General features: G+C 40.1%; 1 pseudogene; it reads right to left on the reverse strand.

Annotated features, from left to right (window-relative positions):
• Nucleotides 1-21,463: 21,463 nt before the first annotated feature.
• LOC126585197 (cysteine-rich receptor-like protein kinase 10) lies at nucleotides 21,464-22,043 on the reverse strand (annotated as a pseudogene).
• Between the last annotated feature and the right edge of the window lie 2,108 nt (nucleotides 22,044-24,151).

Here is a 24,151-nt window from a genome sequence, read left to right on the forward strand (position 1 = left end):
GGCCCTCGGTTGGAGACGGAGGCAAATATGGCATTGTACTGTTCATTAAAATATTAATATCTTAGAGGGCCAGAGGGCTAAAACAAGCCCTCTGGCCAGCCCTCGGTTGGAGATGGCCTAAGTGTTTGCCATAAGAGTTCCTCTCATCTCATACAACCGGATTTGGACTGTAGACAAAATTTTACATATTAAACAAATAATTGGATTATAACTTAAGCATTAATAACGTATTTATTTTTATTGGTGATACATCATTTAATTTGTAAATTTTGTCTACAAATTTAATTTCTCTAGCATTACACATAAAAATTGATAATTCAGGTGGGCTCAAAGGACAATATTAGTGAGATCAAGTTTTTAAACCAAAAAATATGTCACTTATAGGAAATAAGCACATTAATCAACATAATTTAACCATTAACAATCACATCATTTAATTTAAAAAATTAATTTAAAATTTGGGTCGCATCACCGACTTTTATCATTTGTTGTTTCATATTAAATGTGAGTTGGTGTTGAAGCTATCTCAGTGGGCCGTTGTCTTTATCATCAAATTCATAGTAAAAGCAAACAAAGGGAGAGATAAAAAAAACATAGGAGTTTGAAGCAAAGTAAAATGAATGGGGACGGGAGTGGTAGAATGTGACGCCAGACTCGCCAGTTTTGTATGGGAAATTCCAGCTTGGTGTGGATTTTTCTGAGGATTTTTTAGTTCTAGCATCATGGAACAAAGAGTCCTGAAAAAAATTATTGATTTTTACCCGCAAGGATGTTCGAACTTAGAAGTTCCTTAAACTTCAAGAGACATATATTCAATAACTAAAAGTATAACACTCATTTCATGCGTACCGAGAACTCTCATGCAACATGATTTACTATAGTAATTTCTCATTCATCACCATGTGAAAAGGTTAAAAATTTAAATATAGAACAATGCATTATTGACTTGAAAAATTACTACAATGACATTTTTTGAAGTAATTTTCTCTTGTCATCATTGGCCCATTGAGTGTTAAATTTGGCCAATTGAGAGATGTAGCCCACTTAATGGGACCGCTACACTACTAGGTTGTTCACCCTCACACCCCATCATGTGATAAGTCATTTCAAGATGTTCGTATTATATACGTGTTTGCAGTGATGGAGACATAATTTTCAAATAAAGTCTTAATTTCAACCCAAAAAAATAAAATTTCAATGGACCATTTCATCGAGTACCTAGTGGGTACTTGCCGATTCTTGCGGACATTTGCCAAAAGCTTACGCAAACGTATGTTGACAACTACTATGACCAGTAGAGGCTTGTCGAGGGCAGTAGTAGGAAATTATCGAGTAATGTTGAAAACTACCAATGTTTGTCAATTGAGGCATTTCATCGAGTACTTGGTTTGCACAATAGAGTCGCATACAAGAAGAGATAAAAGAAAGACATGGATGATAAAAGAAAACAAAATTAGAGGGAGAAAATTATGATTTAGTTTACCATAATTGTTTATAGGAGTCAATACAAATACACAGTCAAATATACATAAAGATTTAAAAAATGTTAAGATCATAAGCAACCAATGACCCCATTCAAATTCCACGATTGCATGTTTGTACTTCAAAATAACCGCGGACATTCACCCAGGAAAAAAACATACATATCATTATCCAAATTCATATCAGTGAAAAATAAAAATTGCAATGTTGGAAAAAATAACTGAAACTTTGCAATCTGAAAAGTCACGGCAGATAGTCTTTGTCGAAGAGTCTAAAGTCAAACAACTTTAATTTTCTGTGTGGACAAGTATGTCACTAGATATGTCACACTCAAAGCAATACAAAACTTATTTTTTCTTGAATCAGACAATAATACTTGTGCTTTCGCAGTTATTAGCGCAGACTACGCAAAAGACTATCTCAGTCAAATTAGTTGGAGAAACGTAAACGAAGGGGACGAACTGACCAATTAATTGTGTAAAATTTCAAAAGAATCAAGTATAAAATTATTACAACATACGATAGGATGGAGACGCAAGTACCAAAAGGCTAACATATAATATATTATTAAACATGAATTTTCAACAATAATATAATTACATAAAATCTGTTGATTTGATGCTGATGAGATTTTTTATGTTGATCTTGGATAAATATACTTTATGTTTCTTCCCTTACTAAAGATTTGAAACAAAGAAACTTGACAGCGTCTATGTTAAATTGTGTTGATGCACAAAATTAGTGAGGACTTTGGTACAACAGAAAGTGTCAAGTTTGTGTGACATTCGCTAGATTGTTCGTCACGCCCCGATCCCAACATGCGTCCAGAATCGACACGCGACGTCACCAAATACTCGTATATCTAACATACCCTGCCTCCTGGATATGAATAAAGCACCACTCAATGTCCAAATTGCGTAGTAATTTCCATGTATTTTATGGCTGTATCTAACCTTCTCGTTAGACTGCCTACGTACCCTCAACAGGGATCAAGCCATTCGTAGTTCGTCTAACATTCCTCTTATTACTGCCATGCATGATAAGAATTCCATCTCATGTACACACACACACACACATATGCAAGTCGTAATCAAACCAATAAACATCCAACAAAAGCCATAATTCAGTTCTCATCCAAGTGATCCAACGATGTACGCATTCAACAAGTGTAATCAACCATGAGATAAATAATATAACATTTCATGATGTTAAATATAATCAATCTTCATAAAGGTATGTCGTATTTCCCTTACCTAGATTCCTAAGCATTGCTCTTAGTTACTAACACAAGGATCCACCATCGTAGCCAAATTCTGTTTCACAAATGTAAGATACTACTAAATGCATGACTTGAATTTTAATCCTAATGAAAGTACTTTGGATTACTAATGTAACAGTATCCAAATTCAATGCCCTTTTGGTTGATCTAAAATAAATCATTGTAAATACACATGAAGGAATAATTCTGGACCATTAATAATGATGTGTTTCAGTAGGTATAAAATGCACCAAAACAATAAAATAATTGACCTTATAATCATATCACAGCTTTACTCAAATTTATCTTATAAGCCAAGGGATGGAATCATATAATGCACACCTATATAAAATACACTGTTTCTGACTTTAAAGAAATGCTTTGATCGATAAAGTTGGAACTACCCAACAGCCGTGGCAGCATATGAAAAAGAATTACGAACGTAAAGGCTATTTTGGTGTAGTTCAAAAACTTGCATGCTTATGCATGAATATACAAATATGTGTATACACAACCTGAATAGGTAAAGAATGCATATATACGTTGGCACATAATTGTATAAGAAAATGGTTCTTTTGGAACCCAATACGTAACCTTATCAAGTGGTTTAAGCACAAACTCAAAACAGATCAACAACAACAACAACAACAACAACAAAGCCTTTTCCCACTAAGTGGGGTCGGCTATATGAATCCTAGAACGCCATTGCGCTCGGTTTTGTGTCATGTCCTCCGTTAGATCCAAGTACTCTAAGTCTTTTCTTAGAGTCTCTTCCAAAGTTTTCCTAGGTCTTCCTCTACCCCTTACAATTTCGGCTACTCCTACTTTACCTCGGATATCCTCATTCCCAATCTTATCCTTTCTCGTGTGCCCACACATCCCACGAAGCATCCTCATCTCCGCTACACCCATTTTGTGTACGTGTTGATGCTTCACCGCCCAACATTCTGTGCCATACAACATCATTGGCCTTATTGCCGTCCTATAAAATTTTCCCTTGAGCTTCAGTGGCCTACGACGGTCACACAACACGCCGGATGCATTCTTACACTTCATCCATCCAGCTCGTATTATATGGTTGAGATCTCCATCTAATTCTCCGTTCTCTTGCAAGATAGATCCTAGGTAGCGAAAACGGTCGCTTTTTGTGATCTTCGCTAGATTGCTCCGGTCATTAGTGTGGATAAGTATATAAATGGATAGAGATAGGAAAGCAAACACAAGATGTACGTGGTTCACCCAGATTGGCTACGTCCACGGAATAGAAGAGTTTTCATTAATTGTGAAGGGTTTACACAAGTACATAGGTTCAAGCTCTCCTTTAGTGAGTACAAGTGAATGATTTAGTACAAATGACATTAGGAAATATTGTGGGAGAATGATCTCGTAATCACGAAACTTCTAAGTATCGGAGTGTGGTGTCGTCTTGACTTGCCTTATCTGTCTCATAGGTAGATGTGGCATCTTCTCTGGAAGTACTCTTCCTCCATCCAGGGGTGGTATCTTTAACTGGTGGAGATGCACAAGGTAATGTATCAATTTCACTTGAAGCTTACTTGTAGTTTCAGGCTTGGTCAAGCGCGATACAAACCATGTAGTAGGAGTCCCCCAAGTCGCCGAGCTAGGGGGTCTGCTGAAAGAGGTGACAGACAAGGTAAGCAATCAAAGCTCCAACTGATTGTTCACCTTCTCCCCATCTTGCAGCAGCATGAAGGATAAAGAGAAGAAAAATGAGAAGAGATGATATGAGATACTTTTGCTTTTGAAGAAGTAACTTTCCACAGGCTTATTCTTGAACTGAGCTGGAGGGTTTTCTGGTTTCCTCCAGAGTATAAGGCCGACTAAAGAATTTGAGGGTCAAAACAAGTCCATCAAATCTAGAGTACGTTCCACCCTGCTGATATGGGATACTTTTGCTTTTGACAGAGTAATGGATGTATCGGCACGTGTGCTGTTACGTTTGTCTCCACATGCTTCCTTGTATCCTTCGCACTTGCCCTATCTGTTCCTCAAGCAGATGCGGAATCTTCCCTGGAAACATAAGATGTTGAAGATGAGTACTCGAGAGCAATGCCAGGTAAGTAATCAGGTAAGCGGTTCCAGGCAGTCAGCTCCTGGCTGGAAGCTTGATTCCAAGTGCTGACTGATTGCTCTCTTTCTCCTTGTCTTGCAGGTAAAAACAAGGCCAAAGGAAAAGACAGGGAAAAAGCATGATATGGGATACTCTTGCTTTTAACCCTGATGATATGAGATATTCTTGCTCTAGTATAGCTTGTTTGCAGAGGTATTATCGGGGGGAAAGAAAGCTGAATATTTCGAAAGGTTTCGTTGGGAGTGCCCTCTCAGATATGATGAAGGGTTGAGCATTTTTGCAGGTCTGCCTGTTCGTTGGGGATGGAGGTCGACATATATAGGAGTCTCCCTAACAAGTAGTAATGCTATTCCTTTACCCTGCTTGGTCATAGCACGGTAGTGGGAGCTGCCAGTTTCACATGTTTTAACTCTGTCAGAGCACTTTGAAAAAGTGGTCTGTGGTATCTGGCTCTCGAGATTCGGAGAACGATGCCTCTTCGATTTTTGAGAAAGCAATCATGCTGGGGGTCTGGCTCTCGAGATTCGGAGAGCAGTGTCTCTTCGATTTTTGAGGAAGTAATCATGTTGGGAGTCTGGCTCTCGAGATTCGGAGGGCGGTGCCTCTTCGATTTTGGAGCAAGCAATCTTGTTGGGAGTGTTGTCTCGAATGTGAGTAAAGGTTGGGCATGTTTGCTAGTCTACCTTGCCACGAAGCACAAAGGTTGACACACAGGGACTTTCCAATTATCCAGCAATGGTACTGTTCCTTTACCCTCTCTTCGATTTTGAGAAAGTAGTCATGTTGGGAGTCTGGCTCTCGAGATTTGGAGGACGGTGCCTCTTCGATTTTGGAGCAAGCAATCTTGTTGGGAGTGTTTTCTCGAATGTGAGTAAAGGTTGGGCATGTTTGCTAGTCTACCTTGCCACGAAGCACAGAGGTTGACACACAGGGACTTTCCAATTATCCAGCAGTGGTACTGTTCCTTTACCCTTGTGGGTAATAATATGGTAGCTAGACCTTCAAAATTTATGTGTCTAAACTTTGTTAGTGCTGTTTCTTTGCTATTCTTTTACCTTTCTTGGTCAGAGCGATGTAGTGGGAGCTGCAAGCTTCACGTGCTCAACTTTGGCAGAGAACTTTGGCAAAGTTATCTGTGGTACCCATGAGCTATTGTTGCGTGTGGGAAGTGGGTGATTGAACAGTAAGATTCATGTGCTTTCTACTTCACCAGAAGTCTTCGACAGAATGCCCATAATTTCTGCAAAGCTGAGTGTGCGTGTGACAGGTGCTGACAAGGCTAGAAAAGTAGGTGCCTCTTCGATTTCTGAGATCGGCCCTCGTGGTCTCTGAGCAGCCCAGCTTTTGAGAAAGCGAGCGCCTCTTCGATTGATTCGAAGAACGATGCCTCATCGATTTTTGAGAAAGCAATCATGCTAGGGGTCTGGCTCTCGAAGATTCGGGGAGCAGTGTCTCTTCGATTTTTGAGAAAGTAATCATGTTGGGAGTCTGGCTCTCGAGATTCGGAGGGCGGTGCCTCTTCGATTTTGGAGCAAGCAATCTTGTTGGGAGTGTTTTCTCGAATGTGAGTAAAGGTTGAGCATGTTTGCTAGTCTACCTTGCCACGAAGCACAAAGGTTGACACACAGGGACTTTCCAATTATCCAGCAATGGTACTGTTCCTTTACCCTCTCTTCGATTTTTAAGAAAGTAGTCATGTTGGGAGTCTGGCTCTCGAGATTCGGAGGACGGTGCCTCTTCGATTTTGGAGCAAGCAATCTTATTGAGAGTGTTTTCTCGAATGTGAGTAAAGGTTGGGCATGTTTGCTAGTCTACCTTGCCACGAAGCACAGAGGTTGACACACAAGGACTTTCCAATTATCCAGCAGTGGTACTGTTCCTTTACCCTTGTGGGTAATAATATGGTAGCTATACCTTCAAAATTTATGGGTCTAAACTTTGTTAGTGCTGTTTCTTTGCTATTCTTTTACCCTTCTTGGTCAGAGCGATGTAGTGGGAGCTGCAAGCTTCACGTGCTCAACTTTGGTAGAGAACTTTGGCAAAGTTTTATGTGGTACCCATGAGCTATTGTTGCGTGTGGGAAGTGGGTGATTGAACAGTAAGATTCATGTGTTTTCTACTTCCCCAAAAGTCTTCGACAGAATGCCCATAATTTCCGCAAAGCTGAGTGTGCGTGTGACAGGTGCTGACAAGGCTGGAAAAGTAGGTGCCTCTTCGATTTCTGAGATCGGCCCTCGTGGTCTCTGGGGAGCCCAGCTTTTGAGAAAGCGAGCGCCTCTTCGATTTCTGAGATCAGCCTTCGTGGTCTTTGAGCAGCCCAACTTTTGAGAAAGCAAACGCCTCTTCGATTTCTGAGATCAACCCTCGTGATCTCTAAGCAGCCCAGCTTTTGAGAAAGCAAACGCCTCTTCGATTTCTGAGCAGGCGCCTCTTCGATTTCTGAAGCTCCGTCGAGTGCAGATTTTTATAGGGGCTGGCATTAAGTTCCAAAGCACACTTGAATCTCCACCAGTAGAAGCTTCATTCTTGCACTTCTAAGATCTTGATTTGTCCGACCTCTTCTCTCTTCAACACCTTTGAAAATGTCTGGCCCCTCCGACCGTCGTTTTGACTTGAACCTTGTTGAAGAGGCAGCCCCGCCTTCTCCAGACAACATATGGCGCCCATCCTTCGTCTCCCCTACTGGTCCTCTTACCGTTGGGGATTCCGTGATGAAGAATGATATGACCGCTGCGGTGGTGGCCAGGAACCTTCTCACTCCCAAAGATAACAGACTACTTTCCAAACGGTCTGATGAGTTAGCTGTTAAGGATTCGCTGGCTGTCAGTGTTCAGTGTGCAGGTTCTGTGTCTAATATGGCCCAACGCCTATTTGCTCGAACCCGCCAAGTTGAATCATTGGCGGCTGAAGTGATGAGTCTCAAACAGGAGATTAGAGGTCTCAAACAGGAGAATAAACAGTTGCACCGGCTCGCACATGACTATGCTACAAACATGAAGAGGAAGCTTGACCAGATGAAGGAAACTGATGGTCAGGTTTTACTTGATCATCAGAGATTTGTGGGTTTGTTCCAAAGGCATTTATTGCCTTCGTCTTCTGGGGCTGTACCGCGTAATGAAGCTCCAAATGATCAACCTCTGATGCCTCCTCCTTCTAGGGTTCTGTCCAGTACTGAGGCTCCAAATGATCCCCCTCCGGTGCCTTCTCTTTCTGGGGCTCTACCGACTGCTGAGACTTCTCCTAAGCAACCTTTGTGAAGGCTCCCTCTTGTGTGTTTATTTTGACTCATGTATATGTACATATTTGTAGCTTATCGAGGATATCAATAAATAAGCTTTCCTTCATTTCAACGTATTGTGTTAAATACACCAAAGCCTTCTTCGCTAAGTTCTTTGAATTTTCTTTTGTTGAAGCTTGTATGTTGAAGCTTTCTGAGTGGAGCATGTAGGTTGGGGTAGTGTTCCCTTAATTTTCCGAGTGAGGAAAACTTCTCGGTTGGAGACTTGGAAAATCCAAGTCACTGAGTGGGATCGGCTATATGAATCTTAGAACGCCATTGTGCTCGATCCTGTGTCATGTCCTTCGTTAGATCCAAGTACTCTAAGTCTTTTCTTAGAGTCTCTTCCAAAGTTTTCCTAGGTCTTCCTCTACCCATTCGGCCCTGAACCTCTGTCTCATAGTCGCATCTTCTAATCGGAGCGTCAGTAGGCCTTCTTTGCACATGTCCAAACCACCGTAACTGATTTTCTCTCATCTTTCCTTCAATTTCGGCTACTCCTACTTTACCCCGGATATCCTCATTCCTAATCTTATCCTTTCTCGTGTGCCCACACATCCAACGAAGCATCCTCATCTCTGCTACACCCATTTTGTGTACGTGTTGATGTTTCACCGCCCAACATTCTGTGCCATACAGCATCACCGACCTTATTGCCGTCCTATAAAATTTTCCCTTGAGCTTCAGTGGCATACGGCGGTCACATAACACGTCGGATGCACTCTTCCACTTCATCCATCCAGCTTGTATTCTATGGTTGAGATCTCCATCTAATTCTCCGTTCTTTTGCAAGATAGATCCTAGGTAACGAAAACAGTCGCTCTTTGGTATTTCTTGATCTCCGATCCTCACCCCTAACTCGTTTTGGCCTCCATTTGCACTGAACTTGCACTCCATATATTCTGTCTTTGCTCGGCTTAGGCGAAGACCTTTAGATTCCAACACTTCTCTCCAAAGGTTAAGCTTTGCATTTACCCTTCCTGAGTTTCATCTATCAACACTATATCGTCTGCGAAAAGCATACACCAAGGAATATCATCTTGAATATGTCCTGTTAACTCATCCATTACCAACGCAAAAAGGTAAGGACTTAAGGATGAGCCTTGATGTAATCCTACAGTTATGGGAAAGCTTTCGGTTTGTCCTTCATGAGTTCTTACGGCAGTCTTTGCTCCTTCATACATATCCTTTATAGCTTGGATATATGCTACTCGTACTCCTTTCTTCTCTAAAATCCTCCAAAGAATGTCTCTTGGGACCCTATCATACGCTTTTTCCAAATCTATAAAGACCATGTGTAAATCCTTTTTCCCATCTCTATATCTTTCCATCAATCTTCGTAAGAGATAGATTGCCTCCATGGTTGAGCGCCCTGGCATGAACCCGAATTGGTTGTCCGAAACCCGTGTCTCTTGCCTCAATCTATGCTCAATGACTCTCTCCCAGAGCTTCATTGTATGACTCATTAGCTTAATACCCCTATAGTTCATGCAATTTTGTACGTCGCCCTTATTCTTGTAGATAGGCACCAAAGTGCTCGTTCGCCACTCATTTGGCATCTTCTTCGTTTTCAAAATCCTATTGAAAAGGTCAGTGAGCCATGTTATACCTGTCTCTCCCAAAAGTTTCCACACTTCGATTGGTATATCGTCTGGGCCTATTGCTTTTTTATGCTTCATCTTCTTCAAAGCTACAACCACTTCTTCCTTCCGGATTCGACGATAAAAAGAGTAGTTTCTACACTCTTCTGAGTTACTCAACTCCCCTAAAGAAGCACTCATTTCATGTCCTTCATTGAAAAGATTATGAAAATAACCTCTCCATCTGTCTTTAACCGCGTTCTCTGTAGCAAGAACCTTTCCATCCTCATCCTTGATGCACCTCACTTGGTTTAGGTCCCTTGTCTTCTTTTCCCTTGCTCTAGATAGATAATAGATATCCAACTCTCCTTCTTTGGTATCTAGTCGTTTATACATATCGTCGTAAGCCGCTAACTTAGCTTCTCTGACAGCTTTCTTCGCCTCTTGCTTCGCTTTTCTATACCTTTCACCATTTTCATCGGTCCTCTCCTTGTACAAGGCTTTACAACATTCCTTCTTAGCCTTCACCTTTGTTTGTACCTCCTCATTCCACCACCAAGATTCTTTTTGGTGTGGGGCAAAGCCCTTGGACTCTCCTAATACCTCTTTTGCTACTTTTCGGATACAACTAGCCATGGAATCCCACATTTGGCTAGCTTCCCCCTCTCTATCCCACACACATTGGGTGATTACCTTCTCTTTGAAAATGGCTTGTTTTTTTTTTTTAGATTCCACCATCTAGTCCTTGGGCACTTCCAAGTCTTGTTCTTTTGTCTTACTCTTTTGATATGTACATCCATCACCAACAAGCGATGTTGATTAGCCACGCTCTCTCCTGGTATAACTTTGCAATCCTTACAAGTTATACGATCCCCTTTCCTCATTAGAAGAAAATCTATTTGTGTTTTTGACGACCCACTCTTGTAGGTGATCACATGTTCTTCTCTCTTCTTAAAGAAGGTGTTGGCTAAGAAGAGATCATATGCCATTGCAAAATCCAAGATAGCTTCCCCATCCTCGTTTCTCTCCCCAAAACCATGGCCACCATGAAAACCTCCATAGTTGCCTGTCTCCCTGCCCACGTGTCCATTTAAATCTCCTCCTATAAATAACTTCTCCGTTTGAGCAATTCCTTGCACCAAGTCTCCAAGATCTTCCCAAAATTTCTCCTTCGAACTCGTATCCAACCCTACTTGAGGTGCGTACGCACTAATCACATTGATAAGTTCTTGTCCTATTACAATCTTGATTGCCATGATTCTATCTCCTACCCTCTTGACATCTACAACATCTTGCACCAAGGTCTTGTCCACGATGATGCCAACACCGTTTCTCGTTGTAAGAAGAATTGATATTGCAAAAGCAACAGCCTCATCTCCACAAAAGCTGCAGAAAAACAGTCTTATTCAACCAAGATTAAGCCCAATTTTGAACACCCATAACTATACCAAATGATGCAAACTTACATGAGATTCGAAGCTTGTTTTGAGTACATTAAAAACATATAAGATTTGTAGGAAACGGGGTTCCGAGTTGAAAGTTATGCAAGATACAGAATTGAACCCCGAAACTAAAAATCCAGTATTTGCTGCCGTCTAGCAACTTTGTGACTCAAATTTGTACATGGTTTTGACATATCAAAACTCAACAGAATTATGTGAAATTAGATGGGCTTTGATCATTGACATGTCTAGTTTCAAAACACATAATCATGGATCAAAAGAAATCCATTAGGACATAGAAATCAAGAGCCAAAGTAAGCTACTTGAAACATAGCTTTTCTCTGGAGCCACATAAGTTCCCTGCAACTTGGAACCCAAACTCCTCTAATCCAAAACATAACTTTAGAATACTTCTATACAATTCAGTCATATTTATAACTTTAATTTCAATTAACAAGAATTGACCTTTTTACCCAAACCCTAAAACATGATAATTTGATCAACACACCCAATGTATAAAATTGAAAGTAATAAGAAGATTGATACAAATCAATTATGGAAAGAACAAAGAGAGCTAGGAGTTTTCACCAATGTTGCAGGTCGACAAAAGGAATCATACCTTCATTATGATTCTTTTTGCTTCTTCAGATATCGTCTTCTACACTTCCTTCTATACTTCCTTCGACCTCTCTCAAAGTCAGGTTACAATTTCTCTCCTTGTTCCCCCCCCCCCCCCTTCTTTCCTTTTTTTTTTTTTTTGTTTTCTTTTGTTTTCTTTTCTTCCCCTTGGATTTCACTTCTCCAGTGGAAACAAAAACATGAGAATTAAATTGTTCACATATTGCTTAAATGTACGCTAAGGATGTGGCTCTCTAAGATCAGAAAGTAGTTGTTTCTTAATCAATCGGAGCATAAGTAATCCTGAATTCATCCCAATCCCTAAAGATTTTTCCGAATCCATCATCTAATAGTTATTGATTTCACCTCCATCAATCAAATAATGTGCAAAGAATTTTTGGAATAATTTATTGCCCATTTTAACTCGGCTGAGAAAGATGCAAGCCTATTACTTCATTAATAGTGAGTATTAACATGTAAGAAACAATGTAGAGAGAACAACTTGCTTGCCTTTGCATATAATGCGATCCATAAAACTGAAAATAAGAAATATTTATATGGAGGAAGTTACCACCTTGGATGAGGATTCCCTTTGACCCTCGTTTGCCCATTCTTGCGCCACCTATAGCCATCATCGAGAAGATCAACTTCACTCCTTGTCTGCACAATGATTTTTGGTTCTGTGACCATCTTGTGCTACCTCAGATGCGCCAACGTCTATGTTCCTTCTCTTTGCATTTGGTTCCTCAGCGTCTCCCTCTTCTCTAGTTTTGTTTTTTTTTTTGTTCTTCTTTCCCGCATCTTTCTCTTTTTTTTTTCTCTCCTACTGCCATCCGGTAGCTTCTAGAGTTCTCTTCTTTTTTTTATTTTGGTCCCTCACTCTTTTATCTAATTGGTTACCATTCCCACATAGTGGAAGTTTTAAATAAATTTAAAAATCTATTGTTTAGTAACACAACTTCAATTGTTCGTAATTATACCGTTCAAACCCGGACTAGCAAACGACTTTCGTCTATCCGTTCGTGGTTTCGAGATATATTCAAAAATATTAATCGTGACCCCGAAAGGTCAACGAATTTTAGATAATTACTTTCCAAACTTCAAACTTCGTCACTAATTTAATTAAAATCTAAATCCAATAATTTAATATAATTTCTCAAACAAATAATATAAATTCTCAATAATACAAATACGTAGATTATAATAATGAAATCCGAGAACGGGATTTCACAACTCCGGTCGCCAGTGTGGATAAGTATGTAAATGAATAAAGACAGTGAAACAAACACAAGATGTACGTGGTTCACCCAGATTGGCTACGTCCACGGAGTAGATGAGTTCTCATTAATTGTGAAGGATTTACACAAGTACACAAGTTCAAACTCTCCTTTAGTGAGTACGAGTGAATGATTTAGTACAAATGACATTAGGGATTATTGTGGGAGAATGATCTCCTTTTATAGAAGAGAGTTTCTAGCTTTGTTCTGGCCTTGACACGTGTCATGCTGTGATTGGCCTTCGATGTTGACATGTGTTGCCCCGTGATTGGCCTCTTGGTGTTGACACGTGTTGCGCTGTGATTGGCCTCCTGGTTAGAAGGAAACTCTTGTGGATCCTTGACAGTATAACGTTGATCGGTGCTCAGTAGTTTCAGGATTGGTCAAGTATGGTACAAACAGTGCTCCCCTAAGTTCCCGAGTGAGGGAAGCTCCTCGGTTGGAGACTTGCAAGATCCAAGCCGCTGAGTAATCACGAAACTTCTAAGTACCGAAGTGTGGTATCGTCTTCACTTGCCTTATATGTCTCATAGGTAGATGTGGCATCTTCTCTGGAAGTACTTTTCCTCCATCCAGGGGTGGTATCTTTAACCAATAGAGATGCACAAGGTAATGTATCAATTTCACTTGAAGCTTACTTGTAGTTTCGGGCTTGGTTAAGCGGGATACAAACCCTATAGTATGAGTTCCCCAAGTCTCTGAGCAAGGAGATCTGCCGAAAGAGGTGACAGACAAGGTAAGCAATCTGAGTTCCAAGAAATCAGTCCCAGATCAGAAGTTTGATTTCGAGTTCCGGCTGATTGTTCTCATTCTCCCTATCTTGCAGGTAGCAAGAAGGATAAAGAGAAGAAAAATATGAAGAGATGATATGAGATACTTTTGCTTTTGAAGAAGTAACTTTCCACAGACTTATTCTTGAACTGGGCTGGAGGGTTTTCTGGTTTCCTCCAGAGTATAAGGCCGACTCAAGAATTTGAGGGTCAAAACAAGTTCATCAAATCTAGAGTACGTTCGACCCTGATGATATGAGATATTTTTGCTGTTGACAAGGTAATGGATATGGCATGGCGAGGCTTTGCTTTTGGCGATGGTGTCAGCGAAAGGTTGTTGAAGCTTCTCAAGCTATTCGGATAGGGCAACGATGTCGAGCTTGGCTTTGACTTAGACTTCTCCGTCTGGATTATGCGGTTCTACAAGGAAGGCGTCGTGCTATAATGATCTGTTCCCGCTCATTGTTGAACATTCTGCTCTAATCTTTTGCATCCCAGAAGTGGAGCGCAACCTTTGCATTTGAATGGTCCTTCAGAGCACTACTTCTCAACGATTCATCTATGCTTGGCAGCTTCAGTGTAAAGAGCCAATATCATATCAACTATTCTGAAGTATTTGCCGAAAGGATTCGTGACCTTGACAACAGTTGATGATGAGTACTCAAGAGCAAGGCTAGGTGAGCAACCAGGCAAAGGTTCCAGGCAATCAGTTCCAGATCGAAAGTTTGATTTCAGGTTCCGACTGATTGCTTTCTTTATCCTTGTCTTGCAGGTAAGAGCAAGGGCAAAGGAAAAGACAGGGAAAACGCATGATACGGGATACTCTTACTTTTAACCCTGATGATATGAGATACTCTTGCTCTAGTGTGGCTAGTTTGCAGAGGTATTATGGGGGGAGAAGAAAGCTGAGTATTTCGAGAGGCTTCGTTAGGAGTGCCCTCTCAGGTATGAGAAAGGGTTGAGCATTTTTGCAGGTCTGCCTGTCCGTGGACGATGAAAGTCACCATATATAGGAGTTTCCCCATCAACAAGTAGTAATGTTATTCCTTTACCCTTCTTGGTCATAGCAATGTAGTGGGAGCTGCAAGTTTCACATGTTTTAACTTTGTCAGAGCACTATGAAAAAGTGGTCCGTGGTGTCCGGAAAGCTGATGTTGCATGTGAAGATTGCAGACAAGCTTTATCCAAGGAAATCTGGCTCTCGAAGCTCAGAGAGTGGTGCCTCTTCAGTTTTCGAGCAAGAAGATATGTTAAAGATCTGGCTCTCGAAATTCGGAGAGCGTTGCCTCTTCAATTTTTTAACAAGCAATCCTATTGGGAGTCTGGCTTTCGAGATTCGGAGAGCGGTGTCTCTTTGATTTTTAAGAAAGCAATCATGTTGGGGGTTTGGCTCTCGAGATTCGGAGAGCGGTGCCTCTTTGATTTTTTAGCAAACAATCATGTTGGGGGATCTGGCTCTCGAGCTTCAGAGAGCGGTGCATCTTTGATTTTTGAGCAAGCAGTCCTGTTGGGGGATCTGGCTCTCGAGATTCAGAAAGCGGTGCCTCTTCAATTTTTGAGCAAGCAGTCCTGTTGGGAGTGTTTTCTTGGATGTGAGTAAAGGTTGGGCATTCTTGCCAGTCTGCCTTGCCACGAAGCACGGAGGTTGACACACATAGGGACTTTCTAGTTATCAAGCAATGGTGTTGTTCCTTTACCCTTGTGGGTAATAGTAGGGTAGTTGGACCTTCAAAATTTATGTGTCTAAACTTTGTCAGGGATCTTTGGCAAAGTTATATGTGGTACCCAAGGAGCTAATGTTGCATGTGGAGATTGTCGACATATTTTACTCAGAAAAATCCACTTCTCGAAATCTGGAGAATGGTGCCTCTTCGATTTTTGAACAAACGGCCCTACTACCCTTTCTTTTATAGGGGCGCCAATTTTGTGCAAGAAGTACGTTCAGATAGTTATTGCTTGGAAGAATTTTCCCCTTATTTTTGTACTTCTGAGATTTATTGGACCTCATTTCTCATTCATCATTTCTGAAAATGTCTGGCCCATCCGACTGTCGTTTTGACTTGAACTTTGGTGAAGAGGCAGCCATGTCTCCTCAAGACAACATATGGCGCCTATCCTTCTTATCCCCTACTGGTCCTCTTACTATTGGGGACTCTACGATGAAGATTAATATGACCGCTGCGGTGGTGGCTAGGAACCTTCTCACTCCCAAAGATAACAGACTACTTTCCAAACAGTCCGATGAGTTGGCTGTTAAGGATTCTCTGGCTCTTAGTGTTCAGTGTGCAGGTTCTGTGTCTAATATGGCCCAACACCTATTTGCTCGAACCCGCCAAGTTAAATCATTGGCGGCTGAAGTGATAAGTCTCAAACAGGAGATCAGATGGCTCAAACATGAGAATAAACAGATACACAGGCTCACACATGACTATGCTACAAACATGACGAGGAAGCTTGACCAGCTGCAGGAATCTGATGGTCAGATTTTACTTGATCATCAGAGGTTTGTGGATTTGTTCCAAAGGCATTTATTGCCTTCGTCTTCTGAGGATGTACTGCGTAATGAAGCTCCAAATGATCAACCTCTGGTGCCTCATCCTTCTAGGGTTCTGCCCAATAATGAGGCTCTGAATGATCACCATCTGGTGCCTCCTCTTTCTGGGGCTCTGCCGACTGCTGAGACTTCTCCTGAGCAACCTTTGTGAAGGCTCCCTTTTGTTTGTTTATTTTCATTAATGTATATGTACATATTTGTAACTTATTGGAGATATCAATAAATAAGCTTTGCTTCATTTCAATGTATTGTGTTAAATACACCAAGGCCTCATTCACTAAGTTCTTTGAATTTTTTCTTTTGTTAAAGCTTGTATGTTGAAGCTTAGTGAGTGAAACATGTAACTTGAGGTAGTGCTCCCTTAATTTCCTAAGTGAGGAAAACTTCTCGGTTGGAGACTTGAAAGATCCAAGTCACTGAGTAGTTGTGAAACTTCCAAGTACCGAGGTGTAATAGCATATGGTAGGAGTTCCCCAAGTCTCCGGTTGAGGGAGTTGACGAATGAGGTGTCTTGCTAGTAGCCAAGTTTCCAAAGTAACAAAATTTTCACCTTTTTCCTTTGTAAGTGGCAGCCCAAAACTCTTGTTTCATATATATTTGTTATGAAAGTTGTTAGGCCCAAAAAATGGGAGGCTTAGGCCTTTTTTTTTCTTTCTTTTTTTTTTTTGAATTTTCAATTTTTTTTTCTTGAATTTTCCGAATTTTCGAATTTTCGAAATTTTTTTTTTCAAATTTTCGAAAATATTTTTTTTTCCCTCTAATTTTCGAAAAAATATATATTTTTTTAAAGCTTTATAGATGAAACTTTGGTGTTGAAGCTTTGTAGGTGAAGCTTTGTTGTTGAAGCTTTGTGGTGAAGCTTTGAAGGTTGAAGCTTAGTGAAGCTTGGTGAAGCTTTGTAGTAAAGCTTTGAAGGTTGAATATCACATCCCAGGCCGAGTCCACCACATCTCGGGCCCGCTCTACCACCGTAGCACGATATTGTCCGCTTTGGGCATACCATTCCCTCACGGTTTTGTTTTTACGAACTCACGAGCAACTTCCTTGTGGGTCACCCATCCTGGGAGTGCTCTGGCCTCCTTCTCGCTTAACTTCGGAGTTCCTACGGAACCCGAAGCCAGTGAGCTCCCAAAATGCCTCATGCTAGGTAGGGATGGGAATATACATTTAAGGATCACTCCCCTGGGCGATGTGGGATGTTACATTGAAGCTTTGTGGTGAAGCTTTGATTGTTCAAGCTTGGTGAAGCTTTGTAGTGAAGCTTTGAAGGTTAAAGCTTTGTGGTGAAGCTTTGAGGTGAAGCTTTGTAGTGAAGCTTTGAAAGTTGAAGCTTTGTAGGTGAAGCTTTGAGGTGAAGCTTTGTAGTGAAGCTTTGAAGGTTAAAGCTTTGTTGGGTACCATGAATTGATTTTGCTTCATACTATCTTAATCAATAGTGTATGAAGATTTTGGCATTTGTAGCTGCCCTCCATTTTTGTTGAAACTTTTGTTAGTGAAGCTTTTGTGGTGAAGCTTTGTAGGTGAAGCTTTGCAATGAAGCTTTGTTGGGTACCATGAATTGATTTTGCTTCACACTATCTTGATCAAGAGTGTGTGAAGCTTTTGCCGTTTATAGAGGCCCTCCATTTGTTGAAGCTTTTGTTGGTGAAGCTTTGTAGGTGAAGCTTTGTTGGGTACCATGAATTGATTTTGCTTCACACTATCTTGATCAAGAGTGTGTGAAGCTTTTAAGAATTGTATTTGCCCTGTATTTGTTGAAGCTTTTGTTGGTGAAGCTTTTGTGGTGAAGCTTTTATGTTGAAGCTTTGTAGGTGAAGCTTTGAGATTGAAGCTTTGTTAGGTACCATGAATTGATTTTGCTTCACACTATCTTGATCAAGAATGTGTGAAGCTTTTGGCATTTGTAGTTGCCCTCCATTTGTTGAAGTTGTTGAATTTCCCAATTTTTTTTTTTTTTTTTTTTTTTTTTTTTTTTTTTGGAAAAACTGGAAATTTGTTGAATTTCCCAATTTCCCTTTTTTCTTTTTTCTTTTTTTTTTTGGGAAAACTAGAAATTTGAAAATGTGGGAGAGACAATATATACAAATTTTGCTTCCACACTGTTGAGCAAGAGATTGTGATGCAAGCCACGCCTTGTAGTAGTCGAAGGTTTAGATGAACCATATAAATTGAATTTGCTTCGAACAGTCTTGATCAAGAGTGTGTGAAGCTTTCTACGAGTTGTAGTGTTTGCATTGTTACAAAGGAGAAATGTCTGAAGCAGATGCAAGAGGGCTGAAGAGCTTGATCTTCGTCTACCATGCACTGAAGCCGTTGTTGGCTTGCAATAAGACTTTGTTGGTGACTATAACTCTTGTTAGGCATAAGTGCTCCCCTAGTTGAGTTGTAAAGCTTGAGGGTTTTTGATTATTTGTGAATGCTAGGAGTTCACATGTACAAGTTGTACCACTCGTCTTCTGGTTAGTGGAATGAATGGTGAGTTACTTTCATCACTTGGTTGATGGTACGAAGGTGAGTTCCTTCATCACCTTTCATCATTTTTCATCACCTGGTTGGTGGCATGAAGATGAGTTCTTTCTTCACATTTCATCACCTGGTTGGTGGCATGAATGAGAGTACGAGTTGTACATTTCATCACCTGGTTGGTGGCATGAAGGTGAGTTCCTTCTTCACCTGGTTGGTGATAAAAGTGGCAAGTTGCCAAATAATATTAGAATACAGGTTGTACATTTCATCACCTGGTTGGTGGCATGAGGTGAGTTCCTTCTTCACCTAGTTGGTGATAAGAGTGGCAAGTTGCCAAATAATATTAGAGTACGGTTATACATTTCATCACCTAGTTGGTGGCACGAATGTGAGTTCCTTCTTCACCTGGTTGGTGATAAGAGTGGTAAGTTGCCAAATAATATTAGAGTACGGGTTGTACATTTCATCACCTGGTTGGTGGCATGAAGGTGAGTTCTTTCTTCACCTGGTTGGTGATAAGAGTGGCAAGGTGTCAAGGCACATTGTAGCAAGTGTCGAATGACACAAAGTATGTTGAACCCTTTCGAAGCACAGTTGGCTTATGTATGGATGTGTTGGAATGTATAATGTTTATGTATGAATGTGTTTGAATGTTTGATGTTTATGTTGATTGACATGAGTGATGCTTATGAATGTTTTACTATGCATGAAAGGATCCATGCTTTCGATATGTGAACCATGTTGGTTGTAACACTTAGTATCACATACTTTGTGTCAAAGTACACATGTTGAAGCTCTGAGTTGGAGTATAGAGGTAGGTCAGCGTAGACCAAGTGTTCCAGTGCTAGGAATGCAAAAGACTCATAAGAAGTTGTCTGAATTCCCTATTCTTTAAATATTTGCCGAATGGCTTGTGTGACAAAAGATCTCAAGCGGTTAAGGGTCAAAACATTTGTAATGTGTATGCCTTCTTATAATAGCATTTCCTTCAGTACCTAGTCATCCACTTTGAAATAGTGAGGCTTGGCCCTATAGTCATAATAGTCGACGGTACGTTCATCCTTGGTTGTCTTGATACGAACTTTTATCCCTCTTGTTGTAATGGGCTTGCTGAGAGTAATGCCTAGTCAAAAGAGAGTGTACAAATGGTGAAAACCAGCTTGACAAAGCTAAAGAGAGTAGGAATAAGTGCGTTTCCCACATACGGCGCCAAATGTTGATGCACAAAATCAGTGAGGACTTTGGTACAACAGAAAATGTCAAGTTTGTGACCTTCGCTAAATTGCTCCGGCCGCTAGTGTGGATAAGTATGTAAATAGATAGAGATAGGGAAGCAAACACAAGATGTATGTGGTTCACCCAGATTGACTACGTCCACGGAGTAAAGGAGTTCTGATTAATTGTGAAGGATTTACACAAGTACATAGGTTCAAGCTCTCCTTTAGTGAGTACTAGTGAATGATTTAGTACAAATGACATTAGGGATTATTGTGGGAGAATGATCTCCTTTTATAGAAGAGAGTTTCTAGCTTTGTTTTGGCCTTGACACTTGTCATGCTGTGATTGGCCTTTGATGTTGACATGTGTCGCCCTGTGATTGGCTTCTTGGTGTTGACACGTGTTGCGCTGTGATTGGCCTCCTGGTTAGAGGGAAACTCTTGTGGATCATTGACGGTATAACGTTGACCGGTGCTCAATAGTTTCGGAATTGGTCAAGCATGGTACAAACAAACTGTATTAATTAGCTTAAGAAAATTATCACAAGGTGAGCCTAAGTTTTTTTTTTCATTATTAACTAAATTTGTGTTAAAATTCAAAAAAGTCAAACTTGAAACATATATGTACAAGAAGCTGAAAAAGGTGTAAGAAAAAAAAGATGTTGGATTAAACTCTGTTTACTACCCTCATGTTTCGTGGTTTTCAACATTTAGTACATCAAGTTTTTTTCATCCCATAGTCATACCTAAAGTGTTAATTTTGGGACAATCTCATACATTCGTTAGTAAAACTGTTAATTCTCCAGTTAAGTGATGATGTGGCGCCCATGTAGATAATGAATAGGTGCCATGAGTTATTAAATATTAAAAATTAAAATTAAAATTTAAAAAAAAAACTCATCCCTCCTCCCCCCTCCAACCTAGAAGAGGAAGAAAAAGAAGAAAAAAAAACCGACTGGGAAGAAGAAGGAAGAAGAAGAAGAAGAAGAAGAAGAAGAGAAGAAGAAGAAGAAAAAAAACCGAATCTGGGAAGAAGAAGAAGAAAAAAAAAATAGCAGCCCAAACCCAGTAGTATAACCCGAAGATGTTTGTAAATTGTACTATATAATTTATTTAATTAAACTGAGAGAATTAAGATTGGTGCCTAAATATACGATGGACTACAATTACAAAATAATGAAAATTACATGTAAATGTTTTTTTTTTCACTGAAAGCTCTGATTCCTGCGAGAAACTTGCATTTAACCGAAATATTATGTGACGAGTGCTAAGAAAACGTGTGACTATATATTTCGCTGGCATCCTAAACTCGTCGTATGTAAAATAAGTGCTTTACAGTAATTTGAGATTGGGTTTACGCATTCCATATACAGTTAATCGTCTCTAAGTTCAGTTAATGGATTCCAATGATATATGTCGTCATCTCTTGCTCATCGGGCCACGACACTAGAAATCGTCAAGCCATTGACCGAGCAATTGTGAGCACTTACTGCTACTTGATCATGATGATCAATACGTCTCCCTGTAAAGAAGGCTGGCCGCTCAGTTTTAGAAAGACTATGGTTTCACTTTTCAACATTAAGAACAACTGATGACATGGCCGGCCTGTTGTTTACATCTTCGTGAACACACAATAATCCGATATGAACGTATCTCAGGAATTCATTTGGACTGCATGAGCCTTTCAACAACGGATCCATCAACTCCAACACTTTGCCTGCATTCCGTAATTTCCAAGCCTGCAATTATAATTTCATGCTAATTAAGAATGTAGTGATATATTGATTATAATTTTCTATATACCTACATTAATTTGTTTAAGATATTTTTGTATAAGCTAACTCAAGGAAAGACTTTACGTACGTAGCCTATAAGAGTCGGTGCACCATTTGTCAGATGAAAACCCAAAAAGTTCTTTCTCCCCATTGTGATCTCAAGCAAAAGTACTTGGAAGTTGTATACATCATATTTTATTGAATACAATCCCTCCAATGCATACTCTGGAGCCATGTAACCACTGAATTGCAAAAATAGATAAAAATTGGAATATGTAAGATAAATTAACTTGTCATGCTCCGATCCTGACATATGTACACGATCGACACGTGACATCACCACACAGCTGTTTATCTATTGGTGTTGTTGGAGTGGGCCCTCGACCCGTCAACCTAAAAAATTTTACATGGTCTCAAATCCAAAGGGACGGGCTCATACTGCCACGTGATTGGGTGAGTCCCTTTTGGCCCCGCGCAATGGGTAAGTCCCGACATGGCTCCATTTAGGCCAATGTTGCCACATGATTGGGCGGGTTCCCATTTGGCCCTGCGTGTTAGGTGAGCCCCGACTTGGCTCCACATGGTTGCCGATGTGTGGATCTCCACGTGTGACCAACAAAAATGAGGCCACATGTGTGGGGGCGTGTTGAATCCCACATCGGCCAAAGGGCCAAAAGAAGAAGAGTTTAAATAGAATTACCTCACTCTAACTAATACTAAGATCTTTTGTGATAAAATCTCACACCTGACGGATCAGACAGGTGGTAAAGTAGGAACAGTATTGGTGTTGTTGGAGTGGACCCTCGATCTGTGGACCTAAAAAATTCTACAACTACGATGATGATAATTACTTTTGTGTTACTCTTCTTTGCTGCTGGAACCGAAGGTGGAATATTTGCTGGTGACACTAAAAGTTAATTGTTGCAGTCATATTTAGAATATGAATGTGATTGTGTAAATCCTAGTACATATGTGATTGTATCTTATATTCCTATTAGGAGTTGATTACCTATTAAATGTTGTAATCCTAAATGGAAAGGTTTTTGCCTATCCTACTACTATAAATAAAGGCACAATTAGGTGAATCAAACACACCTCACAATTAAATCACTCTCTCTTCTCCCTCAATACTGCCGGCCCCTCTCTCTCTAAACCCTAAGATCGTTCAATCAAATAGGCCTACAACACTCTCTTACCAAAAGCTGAGGAATTGACGGATCATAGAAGAAGGCTATCATCCACAAAATTCAAAGGCTTATCTTTGTTTTCTGTCAATCAAATACGCTTAAAATAAAAGAAGATATTTGAAACGTCCACGAAGTATGAAAACATTCCCCATGATGCATGAACCCCTCTATGTTTATATTTTCCTTACAATATATATATTGTATATGTTCATATATTTGTCAATATATATATATATTTGTTTCATGCATTATGCAATTATATTTGCCATGTGGAATATGTGAGTCAATGTATATCAAATAAATTAGAAGCAAATTAGGGTTTTTAAAACCTAGGTTCGAAAAAAAATTGGGTATTTTTTGGCATCACTGTGGCAATACCACGACACCACCGTGGGATGGCGTCGACACCCTAGACCACCTGCGCATCCCTTTTTGGGCTTGTTGCGAGTGGTGAGTCACAATCTGAAGAGAATGACAAAATAATATTGATGGTGATCACATTGACAGTTGATACGGTATACAAAAGAAGTGTCTTGTGTGGACGTAGCACTACTTTGACATTTAATCATTTTATGCTATTTATACTCACATATATAGTATTATTGTCACTCACACGAGCTTCGTAACTTATCCAGGTTTTGCTTTGCCCGGTGCGCCATTCATACGGTGTAGGGTTATTTTGCAGAGTAACTGGTAACGATTAAAGGAGAAGATTTCAGGTGGTGTAGCTGTGAGGGCAGTGCACTTGAGAGTAGGTATTGTCATCCTTCGTTGTTAGATATTCCATTGATGCTCTGATGTATATTATATGTATGAGTCTTAGCGACTCTATGTATTTTATATTGTACCGATACTATCCTATCGTCGCGAGTCGATTCTGGACGTATCTCTAGATCGCACGTCGATTCAAAATGATGTACCCTTACCAAAAATAAAAAATCAAGACTTTTGTTTGGCACATATTCATAAACAAGTAGGGTTTCCTCTCTTTCCAAACAAAATCCCAGAAGCCTAACAAGATTTCTTGTTGACAATCCCTTCACTGCTATTTCTTGTTCATTAGCAACTGTTCCCTGACACACAAGGCATTTTATCCAATCAATTGGATTGTCTTATATGCATCTTATATATGTTTAGAATTGTACAAATTGAACCA

This window comes from Malus sylvestris, chromosome 10, assembly GCF_916048215.2.
Source record: "Malus sylvestris chromosome 10, drMalSylv7.2, whole genome shotgun sequence".
In the NCBI taxonomy this organism is placed as follows: domain Eukaryota; kingdom Viridiplantae; phylum Streptophyta; class Magnoliopsida; order Rosales; family Rosaceae; genus Malus; species Malus sylvestris.